This window comes from Rhinatrema bivittatum, chromosome 8 (assembly GCF_901001135.1).
Source record: "Rhinatrema bivittatum chromosome 8, aRhiBiv1.1, whole genome shotgun sequence".
Classification (NCBI taxonomy): domain Eukaryota; kingdom Metazoa; phylum Chordata; class Amphibia; order Gymnophiona; family Rhinatrematidae; genus Rhinatrema; species Rhinatrema bivittatum.
The window spans coordinates 14,785,313-14,810,771 of record NC_042622.1 but is presented as its reverse complement, the minus strand read 5'-3'; the positions used below and the strand labels follow the sequence as shown (position 1 = coordinate 14,810,771).

Genomic DNA, 25,459 nt, shown 5'->3' with positions numbered 1-25,459 from the left:
GGACAGGCCAGAGAGGGTGGGAGTTTTCCTGCCCAAGGACTGAGAGGCACGTGCACAGATAAATTGGAGCATTTGACCTTTTTCAAGCCAAGAACAGTGTCAAGAAAAGATTTCTTTTCAGACACTCGACCTGAGCCTCCGGAGACTTTTGTAGCACTCACATCCTTCGAAGGTGATATAGACTTGTTGCCCCACCCAGGGCAACAAATTAAGACTCTCCCCAGCCATCTTGCGCCTTGGAGGTATTTAGTCCTCTCCCGCCCTCCTTCCTCATTGGAAAGAACCGTGTCCTGGGGGCCCTTGGACGGTGTCGGAGTGGCCCCGGAACCCTTGTGTACCCCTGGCCCTTAAATCGGAGAGGGGGGCTTCCATGGTCAATCACAGGAAGCAGGTGTAAAGTGATCCTGACAGCAAGCCAAACACTCTGACAGAGCACGGCAATAGATCTGAAGGCGAAAGCCATTTCTTTCATGCACTGTAATCCTTTCTCTTTAAGACCGGCAGACAGGCACAGCACGCGATAAAGAAAAGTAACAATAGTTTTCCATTAAAAAGGCTTAACTAGGAGTTCTTAATAAAACTATAATGCCAGAGGTCACCTTCTTTTCCCAGTTGCAGTACTTGGCAGTACTAGCTGCAGTCGTGTAATGACAGGCTTAGTTAGTATTCAGATTTCCAGGGTGGGTGAGTCGGAGGGGCATTGCCTCCTCGCCAGCTGCCCCTGTGTGTTCTGCACCAGAGTATTCTCTTGCACAAGTTCAAAAGGAACTCTTCTGTTTTGTTTCGAGGTGGCAGAACTTAAGATCATCTTCACCTATAGACGGCCTCCATATCCACAAGTCGGACTGATCCAGTTCTGACTTTTCCTGCCATTACAAACAAGCTGATGGAGATTCTGCTTTTCTGCAGGTCCGTGGCATGCGGTGGAATGAGCCCGACCAGCAGAAATTGAGTCAGTGGGCACTCCTGTACCCCACAAACTCAGTCAGGACTCCGAAGGGCTGCACATGAAGCCAGGGGGGGCCATCTGGGTGAAAATCCATGGGAAACAGCCCTGATTCTGATGAGAACATAAGCAGTGCCCTGTTGAGTTAGAGCAATGGCCCATCAAGCCCAATATCCCGTCTCTGAGAGCGGACAATCGGGGGCCACCTGGAAGTAGTACCCAGCAGATCTTAATGGAAAGCTCCATTTTTGGGTTTTTTTTTTATCCCTCCCAGTACCCAAAGGTTTTCTTTCCCCAGGCCTGCCTGTCCTCCAGAAACTTGTCTAAACCTGGAAAATGACTTTTATTTTAGGTGGCGCTTAGTGCTATACAGAGTGCTCTACGCCTTTGGAGCACTTCCTAGCTGACCTTTTCAGTGCGACCTGAGTCCCCTCCGCTGCACTTTTGTGGACTACTTACTGTTGTGGAGCACTAGGAGAGCAGTCCCACTTCCCAGGAGATGTGTGACCTTGGGCCACGGCTCGACCCCAGCGGAACTCTGAGGAGGCGCCGCGGTAGGCGTGGCATGCCCGAGCATGGGCTGGACAGGAACGAGGCTGGAGTGATGACTGGGAAGACAGACCCTCCTCCGGACCTGCACGCTTTGGAAGACCAACAACACAATGGTGGTCTTATGAACAGTCCGCCGACCGTTCCAAGCCCTTTCGGACCTGCCGCAGGGTACGGCAAGAAGCGGCAGGCCGGATGGAGGCCAAGGCAGCAAAGACTGGAACATTGAGATACTGACGAGACTTCAGGGACGACGTAGACTCAGGCACAGACATGGACTCAAAAACGAACATAGACTCAAGAACGAGGTACAGGATGCACAGACGTAGACTCAGGTACAGACGTAGACTCAGGAACGAGGTAATAGACTTTCAAGAACAAGGTACAAGGCTTCCAGAAGATTCGAGAACAAGGTACAAGGCTTGCATCATGAAGCACCCTACTCAGCCCACCCGTGGGGCTGGTTGCGGACCACAACATGGCTTGCCGCGGGGTACCAAGCATACAGGAGACACAGGAACAAGATACTTGGCTCAGGAACAAGGTACAAGGCTTGCATCATGAAGCGCCCTACTCAGCCCACCCATGGGGCTGGTTGCGGACCACAACATGGCTTGCCGCGGGGTACCAAGCATACAGGAGACACAGGAACAAGATACTTGGCTCAGGAACAAGGTACAAGGCTTGCATCATGAAGCGCCCTACTCAGCCCACCCATGGGGCTGGTTGCGGACCACAACATGGCTTGCCGCGGGGTACCAAGCATACAGGAGACACAGGAACAAGATACTTGGCTCAGGAACAAGGTACAAGGCTTGCATCATGAAGCGCCCTACTCAGCCCACCCGTGGGGCTGGTCGCGGACCACGACATGGCTTGCCGTAAGGTACCAAGCGTGCAGACAACTCAGGAACAAGGTACTTAGCTTTCAGGAGATTCAGGAACGAGGTACTTGGCTTTCTGAAGATTCGAGAACGTGGTACTTGGCTTTCTGAAGATTTGGGAACGAGGTACAAGACCGGCATCATGAAGCGCCCTACTCAGCCCACCCGTGGGGCTGGTCGCGGACCACGACAAGGATTGCCAGGGTACCAGGACAGGAACTCAGACATCAGGATAGGCGAGGCAACATCTGGACTGGAACACAGATACTGGATCGGAAGACAAACCTTAGGGCTGGGACATGGACAACAGGCAGACATCAGGACTGGAACAGCAGGCGGACATCAGGACGAGACGAGGAGCTCCAACAAAGAACAAGAAACACAGGACCTTGAAGAAGTGCTGGAACAAGGCGACTCCTGGAGCGAAGGACAGCAGGATCCCAGGAGTGACCAACTCCTTGCGAAGGCCAAGCTGGAGTGGACGCTGAGCCCTTTTGTAGGGCTGAAGAGGACAACGCCCAGGGAGGGGTCAGCAGGGGGCCACACCTGGCTGGCCCTTGAAGAGGAGGAGAGAGGCGCGCGCCCGCGCCTTAGGAAGCTGGAGAGAAGAGCTGGAAGCTGGTGGCGTCCTCAGCCACGTGGAGCGCCCAAGGAAGCCAGGCAGGCGGCGGAGCAGCCCTGCCCTGAAGCTGGAGATGTGGCAGGCTGCTGGAGCGGCTCCCAGCCGCGAAGGCTGAAGCAGGAAGAAGCATAGAGGGTAAGGCTGGCTGCAGGCACCGGCAGGGACGCCGGGAGCAGCTGAGCACACCGGGGAGAGCCAGAAGCAGCAGCGGGGGTCCTGGCCGCGAGGGAGAGCTCGCGGCGGGCCGGCCCCACTGCTCAGAGCAGAAGGCGGCCGGGGAGGAGCCCGGAGACCGCAGAGAGACCGCCGCAGCATCAGCAGCCTGACTGGCAGCGAAAGGTAAGGAGCCTGCCCGTGAGGAGCGTGGGCAGGACCGCAACGCTTACAGCCCATTTCCTGCAGGCTAAACTTGAGCAGCCTTGCCATGGTGTGCATTTCTGAATTTTTATAAGGCATCCACAGGTAGTGCCGGTGTGAAATCTGCCAGCTAGGCGTGAACGCAGGCCCTTCTAAGTGAAATTCTGCAGTGCCACTCCTGGGATGCAGGCCAGACACACTCACCAGTTGCTGGGGCAGAAGCTGCATCGCACACTGCAGCTCTTGGATTTCTGGTTTAAATAAATTGAAAGTGTATTGATCTCACCCATTTATAAGCCCAGGCTAGTGCCACCGCAACACTCCTTAAGTATTAATGGAGCAGAGGGGATATCATCGGGCCTGGAGAGTTGTAGAGACCAAGGGCTGAGAGGAATGAAAAGAAATGCACGTTTCATGCCACAAAGTGCAAAGAATAAAACCCCAGGAGAAAGGGCCCACCGGCTCTAAGGCAGTCTTTAAAATCTGAGGTTTGTTTGTTTGAAGATGTCAGTACTTGTAGTTAAGCAGTAAGACCGGAAGGGACATGCTTTATCAGATCCACTGTGAGGCTGGGGGCCAAGAGCAGATTGACTCCCATCGCCCATGACCTATCAAAGCTGGAGCCTGATTGCTGTTAATTGGAGTGAAAGTGAAGCAAGAGGTGTCTTCAGCCTCCAAGCATCCCGACTCACTCTCTGCCTGCCAGAAAGATCTTGACGCCCTAACGTCTATAGAGGAACAGAGGATCAGTAGCACTTAACAGCTGCGGTAGCGGAGCTGCACCCTCTTCACCGTCCTGGAGCTTTTACCCTTCAAACCTGCCCTTTTCTTGGCCCCTCATACTTGCTGGTTTGCCCTTCCATCCACTTCCACACCCTGGACGAGCATTATCACAGCTGTCCTCACTTTCAGCCACTATCACATGAGGACACACAACCTCACTCACTCACAGAGGAGGGCACCTGCTCTCTGTGAGTCACACAAGCATACACACATCCTGTCTCGCACCTACGCAAACCCTATACTCAAGCACAGCACACGTCACACACCCTTCCCATATAACCATCACAAACTCACACGTTTATCACCCCTCATAGGCGCACACACACACACCTGATGACATTTCTCACGCAATTACGCACACATTGCTTTTGTCTCAGATACAACACACAGGTATCCACGGATTCTGTGAAATATTAGTTGTTGTGGGGCTGATATTCAATAGATTTGGGCATCTAATGCAGGGGTGGGCAGTTCCGGTCCTCGAGGGCCACAAACCAGTCTGGTTTTCAGGATATCCTAATGAATATGCATGAGAGAGATTTTCATGCACTCTGCCTCAGTTGTATGCAAATCTATGTCATGCATATTCATTAGGATATCCTAAAACCTCGACAGGTTTGTGGCCCTCGAGGACTGGAATTGCCCACCCCTGATCTAATGGAAGGAGATGGGCACTTAGAGCTTTATTTATTTATCTAAACCATTTTATATTTCGCTGGGTCCATAAGTTCAATGCAGATTGCATTTTTTACATACCGTACATAAAATGAAGAAGGATAAAACAGAGATAGACAAAATATTAAAAACACCACTGTGTATACACATAAATAATATAACAAAAATAAAATCAATTAATAAAACAAAAATAATTCATCTATAAAATTACACTGCAAATACCCAGCTACAGGCTCCCTAAAATAACCGTCTTAAAAGAGAAGGCTTACTGGTCGATTTTAAAAGCCTTGCGCACGTCAGATCCGGGAGATACACACGGGTCTCAGATGCACGCCGCGTGGATTTTAAAAGGCCTGTGACAACATGCATGTCTCCCGTTACGCGCACAAAAACGTTTTCAGGAAAGCGGGGAGTGGGCAGGCCAGGGCTGAGGCATCAATTCTAGACGTATGTATTTACATTCACAAGCACGTTACAGAATCCCCTACAGCCTAATTTTACTTCTGCTACGGATGGCGTGTAAGGAAGAAAATAAAAGAATATAAGCTACTTAGTGAGGTTTAGGAGGTCTGGCCTAACAGGGTGAAAAGTAGGCAAACTAATGGGGGGGGGGTAGGAAGGGCAATTGGTTAACTGGGTGAACTGGGAAGGAACTAGGAAAATGGGCTTTAGCGTCGGCGCACATATCTAATGAAATCCCCCCCACATACACATTCCAGGTGGCATTTGGGTGCACATGTATGCACGTCCAGGCTATTTTATAACATGCACGTAGGTTATAAAATGGCCACGGCCATTGGCACGTGCTGGCAAACACTCACACATGTGCGCCCGCGTGTGCTTCTTAAAATTGACCTCAGGTTTTCTAAAACATGTACTGTAAAGGCAATGGATTGCATAGTTACAGTACGGCCAAGGAAAAAGCCCATTGCTTGATTGTTTGCAGTCGGAGTTCAGAAGCAGAAAGAAGAGTAAGGCCTATGTTGAGCTGGGCGCATAATTTAATTAGATCTGAGAGACAGTGTGCCTGGGTGCCTTAAACTGAATCCTCTCCTGCATTGGTAAGCAGTGTAACCCAAACCACAAAGCATGTGGACAGCGGCATTTTGTACCATACGAACATAAGAACCTGCCATACTGAGCCAGACCAAGGGTCCATCAAGCCCAGCATTCTGGAGGAGATGCTTTAGTAAACCTAAATGTAAGGAGTTACGATAATCGAGGTTACTTAGCACGACAGCCTGGACTACCGTCCGAAAGTCGGGTTCCTCCCCGCACCAGCCCAAAGCACCTAAATTTAGGCCCCAAAAAAGTAGATGGGGTCAGGTTGGAGGGGAGTAAGTTATGCGCCTAACTTTAGGTTAACAGAATTTAGAAAAATAAATAATTCATAAACTAAAGTGCCTCAGCGTTAGGAGCCTAAAGTTAGGAGAAATTTCAACCAAAAAACTTCGGCTTCTGAGTTTGGCTGGAAGTTTGCCTAACTTTAGATGCTCGGCTTTCTTTGGAAAGCGAGCCCATGTGTTTGCCTTTTTCCGAGAGCATTAGGTGGCTTCGCTCTCAGACTGGATCCAGGAAAACCCCCAAAGAGGTGGAGTAGAGAAGACCCCTTCACTAAGGTGCCAGACGTTTAAAGATGCAAGATTTTGAGACTACTGATTGTCCTTTCCTCAGGCACAGTCCCAGCCAGACGTCCTGTGTGTGTGTGAGGCTCAAGCACACATCATCCTCCCCCCAGCAATAGCTCTGCTACCCTCCGCAGGGCCGAGCTAATAACGAAGGAATGGCGGAGGAGGCTGCCGTGTGAGCACAGATATGCTGGCGGGACCTCCTTGTACGGCAGAGGATCTCTGAAGTTTGTAGCGCATCACTTTCGGTGGGGTCATTTTATTAGGAAATGTGCGTGGTCAAACACCAAACGGGAATTTGGCTTAAACTGTATTCAGAAGTCTGAATGTTATATCATGTTATATCATGTAAATGTTTTTCTCTAGTTTAATGTGCTTCTCTTGCTCAGTGCATTAATCTGGCACAATACAATCTGTTTTAGTACCACAGAATATCAATGTCAAATAATTATTTTAAGTGAGATATTACAATGCTCTTCGTTTGTGCAATATAACACAATAGCATATACATTGGTGCAGAGCAATACTTTACTTTTCCAGCACTGATGTTGATTGAAGTAAAGAAATATAAATATAGCAGTGGGTGTATACTACCTGCCACCTGGCCAAAATGAAGTATTGCCTGGTTCAGTGTCTCATCGGCACAAGCTAGAGAGGTTAAGTTTATAGATGCCATAAATATCTGCTTAATGGAGCAGCTGGTCCTAGAACAAATGAGGGGCAGCTAATTTTAGATCTAGTTTTCAGTGGAAAGCATGACCTGGCACGAGGGGTTACTGTGGTGGGGCCGCAAAGCAATTAGAATCATAATGCAATCAAAGTTGATATAATCACTGGAGAAAATAACATTAAGTGAAACTACTACAGTAGCATTTATCTTTAAAAAGAGAGACTGATAGAATGAGGAAATTATTTAGGGAAAAAAATTAAAAGGCGCAGTTGCAAGGGCTAAAAAATTTGCATGAGGTGCAGACATTGTTTAAAAATACCATTTATAAACCCAGATAAAATATATTCCATGCATTAAAAAAAGTCAAGGGAAGACCAAACGGCTGCCAGCATGGTTTAATGGTAAGGTAAAGGAGGTAATGAAAGCTAAAGGAGCATTGTTCAAAAAATGGAAAGGAGACCCAAAAGATGAAAATAGACAAGAGCGTAAGTGCTAGTCAGTGAGGCAAACACTAATTATAAAAGCTTATTCAAGTACATTCAAAGCAAAAAGCCTAAAAGGGGAGTCGTTTGGGCCACTAGATGACCAAGGGGCAAAAGGGGTGCTCAGCGAGGAAATAACAGAAAAAGCCTGTCCACGGTCTTTACAAACATAAACCACCTGAATGGCATCCACGCCAGACTTCTAAAAGAACTAAAACACGAAGGGGTCCATGCCACTGAATATCCAGTTATACCACTTAGCCAGATAAAACACTTATCTGTCCGTGGCCGAGCAGTAGATGTAACTGGGCGGTGCTACCTATCCAGCCAGCTTAGCCAGATAAGTAACAATAGTTAAGTTAACCAGATAAGTTAGTCGTGGCCCGTAGCAGGTCAAAAGTTAGCTGGATAAGCTTATCCATCTGACTTTAATATTTATTCAGGTATATTCGGCGACATTGCCATGTCACTGAATCCCCGTGTAAATTAGCCAAATAGCTTTAAATATTGGCCCAAAATTGCTAACCTTTACTAGTAATCTGTGACCTTTCATTTAAAACAGCTACGATTCCTGAAGTCTGGAAGATGGCCAACATGATATCAATTTTTATAAAGGGCCTCGGGGGGTGATCTGGGAAACTGGTAAATGTTAGAAACCATTCTTTAAAACAAATCACTGGCCATATAAAAAGGCATAGCTTAATGGGGAAGATTCAACGTGGTTTTGGCAAGGGGGAGTCGTGTTCTTACCAATCCGAAATCGGAGCGGCCTCGGAGGGAACAGGCAGCGCGCGCTGGGCTCGGCGCGCGCAGGTTGCACAAATGTGCACCCCCTTGCGCGCGCCGACCCCGGATTTTATAAGATACGCGCGGCTACGCGCGTATCTTATAAAATCCAGCGAACCTTTGTTCATGCCTGGTGCGCGAACAAAAGTACGCGATCGCGCAAATTTTTTAAATCTACCCCTTAGTGTATTTGGACTTTCAGGAGACATTTGACAAAGTGCCCCATGAGAGACTGCTCAGGAAATTACAAGGTCATGAGATAGAAGGCAGTGTCCTACTGTGGATTGGTAACGGGTTAAAAGGCCGGAAACAGAGAAAGGTCGTCGATGTAGTATCACAGGGATCGGTACTGGGACCTCTGCTGTTTAACATATTCATTAATGATGGAAAAAGGGAACAAGTGAGATGATTAAATTTGTAGATGACACAAAATTATTCAAATCTGTTAAAATGGTAGTGGATTGCGAGGAACTGCAGAAGGGCCTTGTGGGACTTGGAAACTAGATAGCTGAATGAGCAATTAGATTTAATGTAGAAAAGTGCGAAGTGATGCCCATAGGGGAAATAATCCCAATTACTAATACATGTATGCTGGGTTCTGTAGTGGGAGTCGCCACCCTGGAAATGCCCCTGGAACAGGGACCTCGGAGTCCTTGTGGACACTACGTTGAAATCCTCAGCTCAGTGTGCGGCAGCAGGCAAAAAAGCAAATAGAATGATCCGAAAAGGAAGGGAGACTAAAACTGAAAATATCATCTTGCCTGTGGGTGGAGCCTTGGTGTATTACGTGCAGTTCTAGCCCCCTCATCTCGGGAAGGACATAGCGAAACTAGAAAAGCTGTAGAAGAGGGTGACAGAAATGATAAAGGGGAGGGAAGATCTCTCCTATGAGGAGAGGCTACGCAGGCTGGGGATCTTCAGGTTAGAAAAGAGACGGCTGAGAGGGGACAGGATACAAGTTTATAAAATCATGAGTGGGGAGGAATGGGTAAATAAAGGAGGGTTATTTACCCTTTTAAATAAAACTAAAACAAGGGGACGCTCTGTGAAACTGACACCCAGCAGATGTAAAACAGATCATGGAAAGTAGTTTTTCACTCGGCGCACGATCAAGCTGTGGGATCTGTTGCCAGAGGACGTGGTCGAGGCGATGAGCACAGCGGGGTTTAAAGGAGCTTTGGACAAGTTCCTGGAGGACAAGTCCAGAACACATTCTTAGCCAGGCAGACTAAAGGAAGCCACTGCAGTCCCTGGCAGTGAGCAACAGGAATGGGATCTGCTTTATGGGACCTGCCGGGTGCTTGTGACCCGGACTGGCCACTGTCAGAGCCAGGATGCTGGGCTCGATGGACCTTGGTCTGACCCGTCATGGCACTTCTTAGTCTGCTTTGAAAATTATCCTATCAAATATACCTGCATATGTTTACACCTGCACAGAAATGTTTCAGGTAAATGTACACGCATACATGTTAAGCTCAGGCTTGTGGACCCTTGGGCCGATGAGAGGATGGAATACCTTGCGGAGGTTCTCTCGTCGGGTGGCGAGGCAGAACAGAAGAGGAGCGCAGTTGACCCTTGGCTCTGGAGGCGGAGACGACTGCAGACAGATGAAGAGACTAGAAGAGGAGCTGAATCTTCACCCCTGGAAGTCTGTGGTCCCCCCAGGAGGAGCCCGTAGGGACCCAGACTGCTGGGACTTTGGTGGACCCCGAGGAGTCGTGGTATCAGTGCAAGGGCTGACTGGAGCTTTGCCCTGGAAGTCTGCGGTCCCCCCAGGAGGAGCCCGTAGGGACCCAGACCGCTGGGACTTAGGCGGGCCCTTGGAGACGGAGTCCAGGAGGGGTCCAAGATCAGGTGCCAGAGAGTCGTCACTTACCAGGCTGAGGTCACACACCGAGGGATCAACACTTGCCAGTCCGAGGTCACACCAGAGAATTACTGCTTGCCAATCCGAGTCGCACACCAGAGAAGTACTGAAGCCAATCCAAAGTCAGGAACCGGGAAGACCAAGCCGAAACAGGAACAGGGATCCAAGCTCAAGAACTCACCGAGGCAAGCAGACTAGACAATGCTGGAGGACGTTGCCAAGTCAGAGAATGAGCAGAGGAAGCTCCCTTATATACTTCCTCTGCTCAGGCTGATCCAGGACAGGTGAGGTTGTTAAAGGGATCGGGTCCCTTTAAATTAGTGAAGGGGCGCGGCCTCGCGCCTAAAGATGGCGGCGGCCATCTTTGATTTCCTCCGCGGAGGAACGACTGCAGAAACGGCGCGGGGGCAGCGCAGGGACAGCTCTCCCCCCAATGGACAGGCCGGGGGCCCACACCAGGGCACCGAGCACCCGGCCAGGGGTTCCCCCTGAGGCTGCTGCGGTGGGTCGCCGCCGCAGACGAGGTAGGGGACCTTGGTCGTGGCCTGCCACGGCCGCGGGACACAACAGTACCCCCCTCTTTTGGTCGCCTCCCTGGAGGCCTGGGCTTAGCCGAATGGTCTCTGTGGAACTGGTCCAATAGGCTCCAATCCAGGATGTTAGCCAATGGCTCCCAGGAGTTTTCTTCAGGGCCAAAACCCTCCCATGCCAACAGATACTCCCACCTTTTGCGATGTTTTCTCACATCCAGGACCTCCCGAACCTGGTAGGTGAGGTCATCTTCGGAGGCGACATGTTGGGGAGTTGGAGGCGTGCTGGAGGGCCATGACAATACCAGAGGTTTCAGGAGAGAGATGTGGAAGGTATTGTGTATCTTGAGAGATGGAGGGAGACGAAGTTGATATGAGACTGTACCCACTTGCCGAATGATGGGGAACGGCCCGATGAATCGCGGAGCCAGTCCTGGCGATGGCAGGACTGGCTCCTGCCATCGCCAGGATAAATTGCGTACTTAACCAAACCTTTTGACCCGGTCGGAGAGGAGGGTATGGTTCCTCCTGAGGCTGCCGTGGCGGGTTGCCGCCGCGGACGAGGTAGGGGACCGCAGTCGTGGCCTGCCACGGCCAGGGGACACAGCAATACATTATGCACATAAATGCAAACCCCCTCCCTAACTATGCCCACAGGAAGGCCTCTGCTCAGTCTGAGTAAACCTAAGTGCAGAGAGACATACGCAGGCAACTTTACCTGCATATCGGGCCAGCAGTCTGCGGGTAAAGCAATGGTTTACTCATGCAATGCTTTTGAAAATGACTCTCTCTGAGGGCAATAATGAAAGCCCTTTCCATGGGTAAAAACACTGTGCTCCATTTTAGTTGGGTAAATGGGCTTTTTGATTGTTGCCCACCCTGTGCCTGGGTGGAAGTATCCATGGAGGTCAGCAACATGGCTCCTTTTTCCCACCTGCCTTCGGAGGCACTCCCAGAGCAGGATTGGGTTAGAGGAGGCACTGAATAGTCAAAGGCCTTTTGGATAGCAATAATGTACACAAAGCTACCCCCGGGCTTTGCCGAAATTCAGGCACTTTGACTATTGCCTCCTGCATGGACAAACTTATTAAAGCAAAATCTGAAAGAGATTTCATGAAGGAGAACCAAGGTACCGGCAAGTTGGTTTTTCACGGGATACAGAGAATGGTCAGTTCTGTAGTCTTAAGAGTTCTGCGTTTCAAATTCTTGTCATTCTGCCATGTTGATTTTCAAACATTAGCATGGGTCCCTGCAAAGGCTGTGGTACTCAGGCTGGGGTTCGTATGAGACGTGACCCTCCAGGGTCCTTATGTTGGAACGGAAGGACCTGGACCTATCTATGTGCATTTCATGGTCACGATTACACACCTGAGCAGGACTCTTCTGACACTGTCTTGACCAGGTTTGAAGCTCGGTGCTATGGGAGAAGGAGAAATGCTCCTTTCCTTCGTAGACAGTAGGAGTGAGAAACCCGGGATTAGCTGCTGCTGCTGCCGGGAGAAGCACGCCGGCTTTGAAGTGCTGAAGCGGTGGCCGGCGGAGGTCTGGCGGTTGCTATGGAAACCTCATCCTTGTCACAGGCTCGTTCAGCCTCGTGCCGTGCTGGCAAACCAGAGGCGGCATATGGGTGGTGCCAGGACTCTCCAAAAACACTTTTCAGAAATTACGAAAAAAAAAAGATTTCATAGGAAAGGCAAGAAAATCAATCCCCTGCTCAGCTTGGTGATTTTGTTTCTTTTTCCTCCTTTGAAACGAAAGGAAGAAGTATAAAAATAAAGAGAGTGGAATTCCCTAATGACGGAAGGAAGTGCTTTTTGGGTCCATGCTATTTTCTTTAGGCAGTACGCTGAACATTGCAGCATTTTCCCTGTAACTGTACTCCGTGGGGGTGGGAAAATAATCCTTATTAATATCAGCAGTGACATCAAATCTCGGTGTGATGGCAAGACTTTACTACTGTAATTAGGAGGGTGGTGTCAAGAGGGGCCAGTGAACTAACAAATAACGCAGAGGAGTGTTCCGTCAGCGCAACCATCACTGAGGACAGGTTGGTGAGATTGATCAGAGCTCGGCCTTCCCGGTTGAGCACGCTGGGGAGTAACAAACATTCCTACCGGCTGAAATATCACCTGGGCGTAGATTATGGCCACGGTGGACTAATCCTGATGTAGTTTAAGGCTGTGGACAGTGAGTAGAAGCGGTGACACCCGCCAGATGAGTGAAAAGGGTATGGTGTGGGCAACAAAGAACCATAGCATTAGGATTTCAGTTCAATATTCGCTCATAGGAGCAGTATCAGCTCAACTACTGCACACAGCAATTACCGTAACTCTTCAGTTCTTGGTCATTAATTATATTTAATTTTGACTCAATAAATTATGCCATCAGCTCAAAAATAATTTGTAGGGTCAATTGTCCCATCATGGCCCTGCCTAGAATGACTATTGGATACTGAAGTATAGCAAATTAAATCAAGGAGTCCCATTAGGTTATTAATTCTATCTCAGGCTTCTGGTAATATCCCAATAACACTCAAACTTCATTATCTTGGCATATATTTAAATCTTTCTGTTACTGTTTGGAGGCTCAACAGTAATCACTGGGACTGTTAAGATGATTGGATTTTTTTGAGATACGGAGGTGGGCAAATGGGAAATGTGTGTGTTTTACAGAATTGTATCCGTGCCCGCAGACCTAAACTGTTTGGGAATCAAACTCCTTCCCTCGAAGTCTGATGACTCCTGCCTCCCAAAAATTGGCAATTTAAGGTGAAAACCAAAATGCAAATGCAGTATTAAGCAGTATGCTCTTCACAGCAAGGTGAATATTTGCCTAGAAATACAATTAGAAGCAAAATACATCTGCTTTTTTTTTATGTACACTTTTAATTTATTTTAAAACAATGAAATTATGGTTGGAAAAACAGACCTAAATATTTCCCTTTTGCATCTACGTTTCCCAAGAGACCTTTAACAATATTGTTATATATAGAGAGAGCGAGAAGAACAAAAACGAAAAAAATAACATCACAATTTACAAAAAAATGTATACAAAAATCTTTTATTCACAAAAATCTGTTCGTTAAAATGCTCAAAAAGCTATAAAAACAGAGTTCAAGAATAAACATCCAAAAAAATCCTTCTAACAAAAATATTAGGACTATGCTGTATAAGTGATGATTGTCATATTGCATATTACATTTATACTGTTATCACTTCCCCTTGATGAAGCCGTTCAGCGGCTAAACATCAAGGCCTTCGTGTCGGGACTAGATGAAAAATGGCTACACTTTAACACCTTCCATCCTTGGAATTTAAGAAAATCGCTGCTTTGCAGCACCGATGCGGTTCTAGACTGAAGATATTGACTACTTTATATGTTGAATGCTGATATGAATCACTATGGATCTCGCAAGCAATTCTGATTGAACTTTATTGTCTGGATTATAGCATAGTCCTGATATTTTTGTTAAAGATTTTTTTTTATGTTTATTCTTGTACACACTTTTTATAGCTTTTTGAGCATTTAAATGAACATATTTTTGTCAATAAAAGATTTTTGTATATATTTTTTTGTATATTTTGATGTTATTTTGTTCCTTGTTTTTGTTCTTATATACATTTTTGTAATTTGCTGGAACTGATTTTGATTTATTCACTGTCTTGTTTTTTTGACTGTATATATATATATATATATATATGGAGAGAGGTCAATATTCAAACTACAAATTTGACTGGATAGCTTGGAGTTGGTTGAATATCTTGTGAGTTATGCATCTAAATGGCTTTGAATATTGACCTCTGACTATTTGGTTCACTGCTGAAATATTAAACTAATTGGCATGGAATAAACATTGGAATGACTGAAGTCGAGAACTGAGATTGATTCATCAGTTGCTTTATGTGTAATTGATGAATTTTTCTCTGGATGATCTCACAATGTTAATTCCTACCTCCACAAAGGCGGACAGTGATTGCATTTTGTGCCTTTCTCTCCTTACTACGCCCTTTGGCGTGATTTGCTTATCTCCCTGCCTTCGCTGAAGCTCTTAGACACTATACCCACCAGTCTGCCTTGTTAAGCCCAAGCAATTAAGAATACACTCATGCTCAGGCAAGTTAGTTGATGCCCATTCTCTATGAACATCATTTTTCTAGTCCACAGATGGGTAGCCAGTGCCAGCCTGGACTACCCTCCCCAGATAGCAACTGAGGAACCAGCTGTGTTCATGGGCTAGTAAGAAAGTGAATTCTTCCCGTAGATTATCCTCTAATAAACAGTAAATCTCCTATCATCCTAGCCAAACTGGCACAGCTGGGACACCATAAAGGTTGAGGATTGAAAAGAAATGGGAGAATTAACTACTGGGTGGCCCATGAAAGCCCAGGCAGGTGCCATGAGCCAGAGCAGAGCTGAAGAGGTGCACACTGCCAGGTTTGAGGAGCTCGCATTGTTCTTTTGGTTTGCACTATGTGTCCCCGACAAAATAAAGCGACCAGTTGCCAGTGCTGTAAAGCCTGTGACTTTATGAACACAGAATCCATCAGGAAAACGCAGCGTTTGTACTAGAGAAATTCCCAACAGATGGCATTTCATCTGCTAAATATTTCCCCTTTTAATGAAGTTGGACCAAAACTTACTAAAGTGAACATGCATGGTTGCCCTCATCTGGCATGAGCAGGCAGTTGCAGATAGACTGAGCAGCAATGGCCCCATTTCCATGATGTGCACCGCTATTGAAGGCTAGAAATGGCATTATCATGTTAGCCTCCATTTAATGGGGTTTAAACTGAAATCAATTATATTTCCTGGCTACAAAAAAACCCCCAATACTTTTGCAATCACCGATGAGGAAATGTTCATGAGTGGCCCAGCCCCAGCAAATGTTAGAATTATATCAGTTGGCGTATGAGGGAAGCAAACGCGAGGTGCTCCTCACTTCCCTTCCTCCCCATGTCTCCATCCCAGTAACGGTCCACTCCCTGCCCCTCTCCTCACCACCGCCTCCCTCTCTGTAAAGAAGGATTACCTTACATTGTGCTTGCGTTTGCTCCTTTCACCCTTGTCCCATGACCTCCTTCTCCCCTCCTGAGCATGGAAATGTCTCTGTACACCCCCCCCCCCCCTTTCCCTCTCTTCCGGCAGGGCGTCCGTTATCGTGAAGACCGTTGTACTCTCTAGACCAACTCCACCCGTGGGGTCCTGCAGAGTTGAGATTATTTCCATTCCCAGCTGTGGATTTTCACTTTACTTATGGAAGCTGAAGGAGGCGTTCTGGAAGCAGCAAAACAATAAATAAATATTAGACAACCTCCTAGGACAATAAAAATATCACAGAAATTATTTTCACCTGTTCTTGTGACCTCTCTTATCTTGAGTGGAGGAGCAGCAGGTTACAGACCAGGGTTCAAATCCCACTGCTGCTCCTTGTAACCTTTGTCCTCTGTTGCCTCAGATACAAACTTAGGCCTGGATTTATCAAAATGCGGTAAGTATCGCATGTGATAGCAAAAGGGTGTGGTTTATGCAAATATTCATTTTATTGCAATTTGCACTAATTACCTATGTGAAGAGCTAAGTTAATGCAAATTGCAATAACATTATCAGACTTTGTGATAGGAGCTAGACCTGTTGTATTTCCCACTGAGAGAGAGAGAGAGAAAGCGCGCACACCTGGCTGTAATGTCATCTCCCTAGCTAGGTATTTGTATCCCTATGGTAGGCCCACCTAGTAACTCGAGGTGAGGGTTAGGTCTCAGTGTAGGGGGTTAGGGGCCCCTTTGACATTCAATGTTAGATCTACGAACAGAACAGTGCACTCTTTTGAACATTTGATGACCCTCGGAGTGAGGAAACTCACTCCAAGATGAGATTTGGGCAATGTTCTCTCAACCTAGCTTGATGTTACCCACGTAGAGAGTCCATCAAGCCTTAGCGCATTTTGATAAATGACCTCCTTAGGGGACAAGGAACTACCTGCATGCAATCTGCTTTGAAATGCCTGAAGAAGTGGACTATAAAAATCAGATAAATCTGGCCTTGCTTTGGCAATCTATTTTCAGTCTCTGTGTCCATCTCTCGCCATCTGTATCACCCTCTCTCTGGCTAAATATATTCTGTCTGTAGAGAGATGTTTTCTAGGGGTAATGTGAGGCATTTGGATAATGTGCACATTACCCACTGGCTTGTTCAGTTAATGTTCACATTATCCAACCCATGAATGACTGATGCCATATTGAGTGTAAAGAAGAAAATAGAGCTATCATATAAGGCACAATTAGCATTTTACTCACTGGTAGTTCCACCAGACTTGCAGAGATGAAGACAAGTTTATCAAAAGCCTGAATAATGAAACAGTTCAAGTGACTGAGGTTTAGTGGCCTCTGTCCGCTGTCCTGCAGGACCCTCCCATGTAGAGCATAAAGCCCTTTCATCAAAAGGCAAAACCTCAGTAGGAAGGGGAGAGGGGGGTTTCTGTTAGTTATCTGCCTCTGCCTCATTAGAGATCAGTGCGTTCAAAAGCAGTTGCCATCTTAGTGACGTACCTTCGATCCTTTAATACACCTGCTGAGCAGGTCCAAGGCTTTCACTAGCCCACTCTGGCCTGCACCTAATTAGAATCTGACTGATTACTCTTTGGTAAATGGGTCACCAACACAGAAAAAGAAAATATCAAAAAATCGAATCTTGATATTGCAGAGGGAAAAAAAAAAGGTTATTTCATTGATAGCTGTTCTGTGGTTTAGAAGAGAATTACAATGAGGGTCATTAAACCTCCCTTGCAGACAAACCCCAGACCTCAGCTGCATTATAATTAATCACATGGTAGCAAGTGAAGCAGCCTTTATTTTTGCACTGTATTTAATTACTGTACATCGACGGCAGTCTGCGAGAAAGTAAATAATAATTGAAACACTTCAGGAAGACAAAAGTTATTCAAAATTAGATTTGCTCAAGGAGCCAAAAGTAATTTGGGTGTCAGGAACACCCTTGATGAAAGTTAATACATATTTCATGCTCCTTGGTTTGAAATTGCAGAACTGAGGTGGTCTTTTATTTCCACTCACTAACGTAACCTCTAATCTATCCATTTCTCCGGCACACTCTCCAGGATCAGGAGGGGAAGCCGCAAAGACAAATCATTCTCGCTTCCCAGGCTCTCCATCCTGTTAACTGTTCTGCTATAGGTGACCCGGTCGAAGCCTTTTCAGAAACCAAAGCTCAGGTGTCGCTCCAACCCATGGGAGCCTGTCAGAAGCTCCATGGGAATCTAATTCAATACGTTACCTTGACCCCCGCAGGTGTCGCTGCAGGGCAACAACACCTGAGACTCTTCCCACTGTCTACCCCTACTCCCAAGTCTGGATGTCTGGCACAGCAGTCTTTTCAGGAATAGACACGCTACAAAAATGTACCAGTCTCCAAAACTGTTACGCTTGTCGTGGCGTAAAGCAGTGGGTCCCTGCTTGGAGCCCATGGGACCATCCCGGGGGTCCACCAAAAGGGATGCAAGAAAATGAAGCTGCCGCCACAGGCCAGGAGAATGAGAGCGGGGCCTGATGCTACCCCACCCACATTGCTGCAGGCCGAGAAGAGGAGGGACATTTTTACCCTCGTGGGAAGGCCCTTTGAAAATGACCATTCCCTGCCACTGAGGGTAAAAGTACCCATGCTGTGAACAGCCTGTGGGGAAACGGAGCAGGGCTGGCTTGGGGGAGAGATTTCATTTTGAAGTGCTCATGCATACTTTCACACAAAGCAGATGCAAAGTGCGCAACTACAAAACTACTGGCTTCCCCCTGCCCGCCCAGGTTTCCCTTTGAAAATTGGATCGCGGGTCTGCAGGTGCCGGCGCTGATTTTCTGCCGGGTCACACTGAGTTGCTAACCTGTAACTTCTTTGAACTCGCTTCCTCTTCCCCATGGCAGCTGGAGTGGGAGGTGAAGGCCACTGTTGACGTCTGTCTTCAGTTAGGAGGACAGTTTTTATACAGTTTGGGAAATTGACCTCCCTACTTATTCAGTTTAGGTCAGTAAGTGTTATTTAATATGAAGTTTTGTACGTTATGGAGGAGTCTGGCATGCAGATGATTTTTCTTTTATTATATTTTCAAAAATCAGAGCTGTGCATACAATCCGCAAAACCTTTGGAGGCTAGAAAAGGGTTAACGTTCCCTGAAAGGTTAGGAACCCCAGCATAAAAAATAAAAACTTTGCATTTTTATATAACTATGGAAATAGACGCCAGGGCAAAGCCACAACAAACCCTTGAATATCAGACAATGAAGAATTTGTGACTTGGGTCATTCCATATCAAGTGGACCAGAAGTTCACGCTCAACTTCCTCCAAATTGTTCTCAAACAAAACCGTACTACATTTTTCACCTGGATCTCCGTTGGTTGGAGAGCTAGAGGCAGTTGAATGGAGTACTATGCCCTGTGCAACCTAAAATGGCCATTTTGTCCAGGTGCTACAGCCTGACAACACCTCTCAGGGGCCTGAAATTTTGTGGATAAGTACAACCCCTGGTGGTAAGTCCCAGTGCAAAGTTTGGAGCATAACGTGAGCTTGCCTCCCTTTTTATGGGCCAGCAAAGTATGTAAAAAATGTTACAAAGGAAATATGAGGCCTACTTTGACTCCTCATTGCTTACAGATGTACGCTTCGATTCAAGCCATAACTGGATCAGTAGTCATAGCCTATGACGTACATCTAGGATTTTCACTAGGAGGCTTTGCAGCTAATTAGAAGCAAAGATATAGTTACATAAAAACATGATGTCACCTTTTTATGCAAATTTCGCCATTTTGGGGTGCAAATATGTCTACTGTGTAGTTTTTAATTTTTTTCTTTCTAACGTCATTTGATAGAGCACCTTTTTTGCTGCAAAAGTCACCCTGTTTCATCTTGGACCCAGCCTTGCTTTGATCAGAGTTATAGTCCCAAAGACAAGCATCATTTGCATGCATGAATGCATTAGGTTAAAAAGAGCCATCTTTGGCGCCCAACTCTGAAAAATGCAAATGAGCTAGAGATATGAAATTTTACAATGTAGCTCGGTTTACTGTGCTTACCACACTTTTAACTTTTGACACATATTTGTTTAGACATATTTTCATAAATTAGATATCAAAATCAGTGCAAAACTTTGTATGCTGATTAGTTACCTTGCATTGGTCAGTGGTGGCTGAGAGAAGCTTCCAATTCAGCAAAATTGACAACCCCATCACCTAAAGGGCACGCCAGGCAAGGTACCAGCCACAGGTTTCCAAGCTTTTATTTAAGCACAAAACAAGAAAAGGCAAGACACTACATACGAGAATTGCTTAAACTGCAGGTTTCACAAAAACTCACTTAGTCTTTTTTCCTACCTTGCACATGCTTTTGAATGTCCCATCAATGCGTGACAAAGTGGCTTGTGAATAAATGTACTGCCTACCTGATGAGGTTGTTATGGGTGCTCTCCTGGAACCCAACAGGTATCTTTATGGGGTGGCCAGAAAAATGACCTGGCAAGTGGTCTAGAATAGGAAAGTGGATATTTTCCTGCCCTTAAAGTATCCAGCTTCCAGTATTTAGCTTGCATCTATGATAATTTCAGGTGGATTGGCCGTATATGCAAAGTCATTTTACTGGCTGCCCCGTAGAGACACCTCTTGGGTTATTGCTACCCTTGATGCTCCCTTAACAACTTTGCCTAGGAACACAGCAGCAGAGGTTGTACTAATCCACAAACTTTCAGGCCCCTAACAGGGGTTGTTTGGCTGCAGTGCACAGACAAAGTGGCTGTTTTGTGTTGGGTGGAGCACAGTACTTTAAGAGTGACCTGCATTCAGCTGCCTCGAGCTCTTGAACCAGTAGAGATCCAGCCGAAAAATTTTGCATAGTTTTACTTGAGGCCCTAGCAAACATCCACACAAAATGTTATTCAATCTGAAGGTCGCACGTGGATGATTTTCTAAATCGGTCCACTTGACATGGAATGTCCCACTTGTAAGGTTTAAGGTAGAGCAGTAATTTTTTTTTTTTTAACTATTAAAGCAAACTTTGCGGGGCGTGGTTTCAGTTTTGAGATGGTTCTAGTTTGAGTGCGTTTTGACGGGTCACATCATGCAGTGGGTTAGGAACCAGAGGACCCAGGCTCTCTGCAGAGAGATCCTTGCACTCTCCACATATCCTAGCTCTGAAGTTGTAGAACTAATTTCTTTAATCCTAGCTCTATTTTTCCCTTTCTCCATCTTCACCACTGTGAAGTCATAATTTAATGCTGGTGAGGCCGGGATCCTCAGTATTAAACAAAGGCTGTGGAGGCAAAGGATTTGGAGGAAGTGTCGACTGAGAGCTAGGGATGACCTGTGAGGTCTGGCACTATCATATGTTTATAAAATAACCCGATTTGTAGGTACAATGTTATCTTTCTCACATCACTGTCACCGCGTGCCGTCTGCTCCATATTGTTCCCTGTGAAAATCCGAACAGTTTTACTTACCAGTTGAGACAAGCTGACAGCGATGTTGCATCTTGTCTGTAAACACAATGAGATCTAATAGATTTCCCACCAGGTCTAGTAATACCGTGCAACGGCTATTCTCTGCTGAGAATTCTGAAACTAGACTGGCAAGACAAGGGACTTTCAACTGTGTGTGGAGCAGGTGGAGGAGCCTGTAACTAGGCAGAGAAAGCTTGCCCCAAACTCTCCACTGTGCTTTTTTTCCTTTTTTTTTTTTTTACAAACAAAGCTATAATGCCAAAGAAAAACGAGAGTTACACTGCACTGGTTCTGCTTTGCCTGTGAGCACCAGCAATAACATATTAGTCTCCAGGGCATGCCCCTCTGCTTAAATTGACAGCAGGCCAGCAGTCATGAACATCAGTCACTGGTGACCTGAGCTAGATTTGAACTGGCAAACTGCAGGCAAAAGGCCCTGTGCCAATCCATTCTGCCACCTACTCTTCATAGAGCCCGTTTCCTCAGAAATACCTGATTCTCTTAAGCCTGAATGGCAGGCAACCAGTTCTCTACTGTAAATCCAAAAGAAATGTAATTAGAGCTTCATTACGGTCAATAGGAAAATCCCCAGTCTGGCTTATCCATTCACAAGGCTCTTTCTTATGAAACTTTATTAAAAACCAGAAAGAATTCAAATATTCTTTTCTACAAAGAATTAAAAAATCCCCCATCACCAGGAAACAGCAAGCAAAAGTCAAAACGTGCTGCTCAGTTGATGTAGTTTTTGCATAGATATCAGCGAAGCGCGGTCAGGAGGTCACATTCCTTTATGAAACGCCGTTTAAACTGGCGCACGCTGAAGAATGTCAATTTTCCACACTGAATCACTTTGGCACTTAGAGGGAGAAGCAGAAAGTTGAAATTTAATCAGGGTCAGGAAATCAGGCATCCATGGAATTTCAGATTCAAAAAAGGCTTCCATTTAAATTACATGCATACCCCACTTAAAGGTCCATAATCCCTCCCTCCCCGTTGACCAGAGACGACCCCCCTGCGATCTCCAGCACTGCCTCGCAGATCTTAGCAGTCTGCCTTGCTGACTGGGAGATGTCACCGCGGGACGGTAACTTTCATAGTGGCGCGTGGGCGCGTACGTGTGCACGTTTGTCGGCCCGTGCCCAGGGACGTGGCCATTATCTGATACATGCACGTATGGGCGTGTATGTGTGCACAATTTTAGGTGGACACGAACCCCCACTGCGTAAGTGGGGGAATTTTAAAAGCCGTGCACGCCAAAGCCATTGGCCATTTCCCAGTTCATCCAGTTAAGGGCTAGGACTTCCAAACCCCCCTCTAGTTTTAAAGCCTCCCTTCTCCCCTTTTAGCCCCGACCTTTCAAACCCCACCAATCTTATCTATTTATCTTTATTTTATTACTTACGCATCCTCCATAGCAGAAGTAAAGTTTTGCGGCAGAGTCCCTTGCGCAGATTTCAAGGTGAAATCCAGGAATTCCCGGGCCACGCCCTCGCCCCTTCCCTTTTTGGAACTTTTCACTTGTGCGCGCAGACGGAGATACGCACGTACTTGGGCAGCTTTAAAAATTCACTCGGTGTACGCCGGCCCAACATATTTTCTCCAAATTGATGCATGCGTCGGGCTTTTAAAATTCACCTTTAAATGTCCCATTTTCATTTTGGTTATTTTATACTAAATGTCCGTCCTGTCTGTGATAATATTGAGCCATCAGGAAGAATATCTATCACTGTCTCCTGTAAGGAGGTAAACATGGCATAACTGCTTGCCTTATAGCGTAATAGATGTCAGAAAAGTGCTTTTCCATTTATTAAATTAAAGAATAAGCTCAAAAGTTATTTTGGGAATATATTTCACAGGAAGTGTGTGGGTTGTTGATAATTAAGATTGTTATAGACTTATAGCCCAGTGGCTCACTGGATCTGATGATCCCTGAGCCAGGTTTCTGCTCTGTAGGCCAACCAGAATTAGGGATGCTTCAGAGCAAGTGTTCACTCCTGCAAGAAGAAAGGGAGCTTCCGCCAGTGCACAGAACCTAGTGGTCAGTCTCAAAGTGCACATCTTAGCACCTGGCCAAGGTCTGTTACTGCCATAGGTGAATTAGATGCAGACGAGTTAGGGTTTGTGTTAAGCGAAATGGGGGGGAAAATCCTTGGGTAACTGAACAGAGGCTTTTGATACACATGGTAGGCCATGCATGAAAGACCATGCAATCAGCTCAGCAGATATTGGTGTTGGGCATGGCTAGTACAACACTCTTCTCCAAAATGACCAAAATCAAAGGATTTAAGACAGGAATGGTCCCCAGTAGGTCAAATACTGACAGACACATTTGTCAACTTGGTCTTGCAAATCTCCAATAATAGCGACCACATCATCTCCCTGGATAACCCGTTCTATTGTCTTCCCCTCCCTCCATCATATATACGACTTTTGGGGGTCATTTGTTTCCAAACATGAAATAAAAGAGGGTCTTCAGTCTAGAGCAAGAATTCTGTACAAAAGATCTGTGATTAACCTTGAAAATGAGTTTGTTCTGGCATCATTATTTTTAGCATTTCTCGTTCCACTGGGCCCTATGATAAGATCTAAGCTTTGTGCAGTGTAGCAGCTGTTAAAAGTCATTACTGTGAGGAGCACATCAGTCAGGGCGGAAGGGAGAAGATCCTGGTTCGGATAAATTCACAATTTTTTCTTCCTATCCAAGGTGATGCTATCAGGACTTGGCTGCACAGCCGGTTACAGATGAAAAGTCTTTTCTGTCGCACAAGTGGGCAGTCAGACAGGAGAGTTCCCAAAGTCAAGCAACTTTGCTAAAGTAGACCCCATCTTAACTTCCAATACCTACAAAATGCAGCTTTCCTTTTTAGAGTTCACGTTAGAAGCTGTATGCGTCGTCAAGGACAAGTCGGACTTTCTACTGTGGCCGATAAAAGTTTTTTATTTCCTGAAGTGCACGTAAACTGAAGTCATTTCGGCATATAGCAGGAATATACATTATACATATGTTCACTGAGGGAGCTGTATACATGCTTTTATTTCATGAGTTCTGAGCTACTAGTCTTTCTAAATGAGTAAAGTAATGTTTTCTTTGTATTTCGTGATCCTGGGAGTGGTGAGGCGCTAGACGGCCTTGACCTGCGAGGATAGAGTGCATGCGAAAAATCATGGCTTGCCCTACCCATCAGTGGAACATTACGACAGATAAAGACCATCAGGCCCATCCTTTCTGGCCGTCAGTGCTAAAATGAGTTCCTCTTTCGCAATCTCATTATTGTGGATACATTTTAATTTCCTCTTTCACTATCACCTATCTGTTAGAAAAAAAGAATCACATTTTCATTTTAACCTCATAGAAGTTATTCTGGCATGTTTCACAAGAACAGCAGTGATTAAACAGGGGAACCTTGTCAAAATATCATCCCTGCTTGCTTTCTTTTTTACAAAGGACTTCTGCACATGTACTAATTGCCTTTGCCGTTAATTTCAGGCACTCTGGCTTGAGTTCCTTGGTTAGGTTATGCTAAGTAGCCATTGTAAGGACAGCGACTGCACTTTTTAGGCCTAGATATAGGAACAGCTAAAGGTGAGAGAGCTGAAAATGACATAGCTACAGCATGCTAGGAAAATAAACATATCTATGTATATTCTTTAGTAGCCACTGCATTACCGTATATACTGTAGCAGTACTTAGAGCTGTTTACCACATAAAGCTAACGGTTATCATGAGCAGGAGATAAGCTTATGCGCAGGTACGAGTTACACGAATTGGGTGTACATCCAGTTTCGGTGAATATACATTTAGGGGCAGATTTTAAAAGCCTTACGCGCGCTGAGCCCATTTTGCATAGGCCCGGCGCCGAGCGCTAGCCCCGGGACGCGCGTATGTCCCGGGGCTTTGTGAAAGGGGCGGGACGGGACCGAGGCCTCCGGCACAGCGGCTGTACCGGGGGATCGTGCAACCTACGCCTGCCCGGAGGCGTGCGCAACTTATAGAATAAAGGTTGGGGGGGGTTAGGTAGGGCTGGGGGGTGGGTTAGGGAGGGGAAGGTGGGGGGGGGCGGAAGGAAAGTTCCCTCCAAGGCCACTTCGAGTTTGGAGTGGCCTCGGAGGGAACAGGGAAAGCCATCAGGGCTCCCCTAGGGCTCGGCGCGCACAAGGTGTACAAGTGTGCACCCCCTTGCGCGCGCCGAC

The 25,459-nt window shown here is 46.4% G+C and overlaps 1 protein-coding gene and 1 long non-coding RNA gene across 3 annotated transcripts in view; one reads left to right on the top strand and one right to left on the bottom strand.

The window, feature by feature from the left end:
• The window catches only part of CDH4 (cadherin 4), a 1,019,548-nt gene that overhangs the window by 932,116 nt on the left and 61,973 nt on the right, over positions 1-25,459 (top strand). The gene's annotated exons all lie outside the window — the stretch shown is intronic.
• The window catches only part of LOC115096760, a 61,179-nt gene continuing 51,654 nt past the window's right edge, over positions 15,935-25,459 (bottom strand). Inside the window, exon 3 of the long non-coding RNA XR_003858139.1 lies at positions 15,935-16,053. This is a non-coding gene — a long non-coding RNA (uncharacterized LOC115096760). The remainder of the gene's footprint in view (positions 16,054-25,459) is intronic.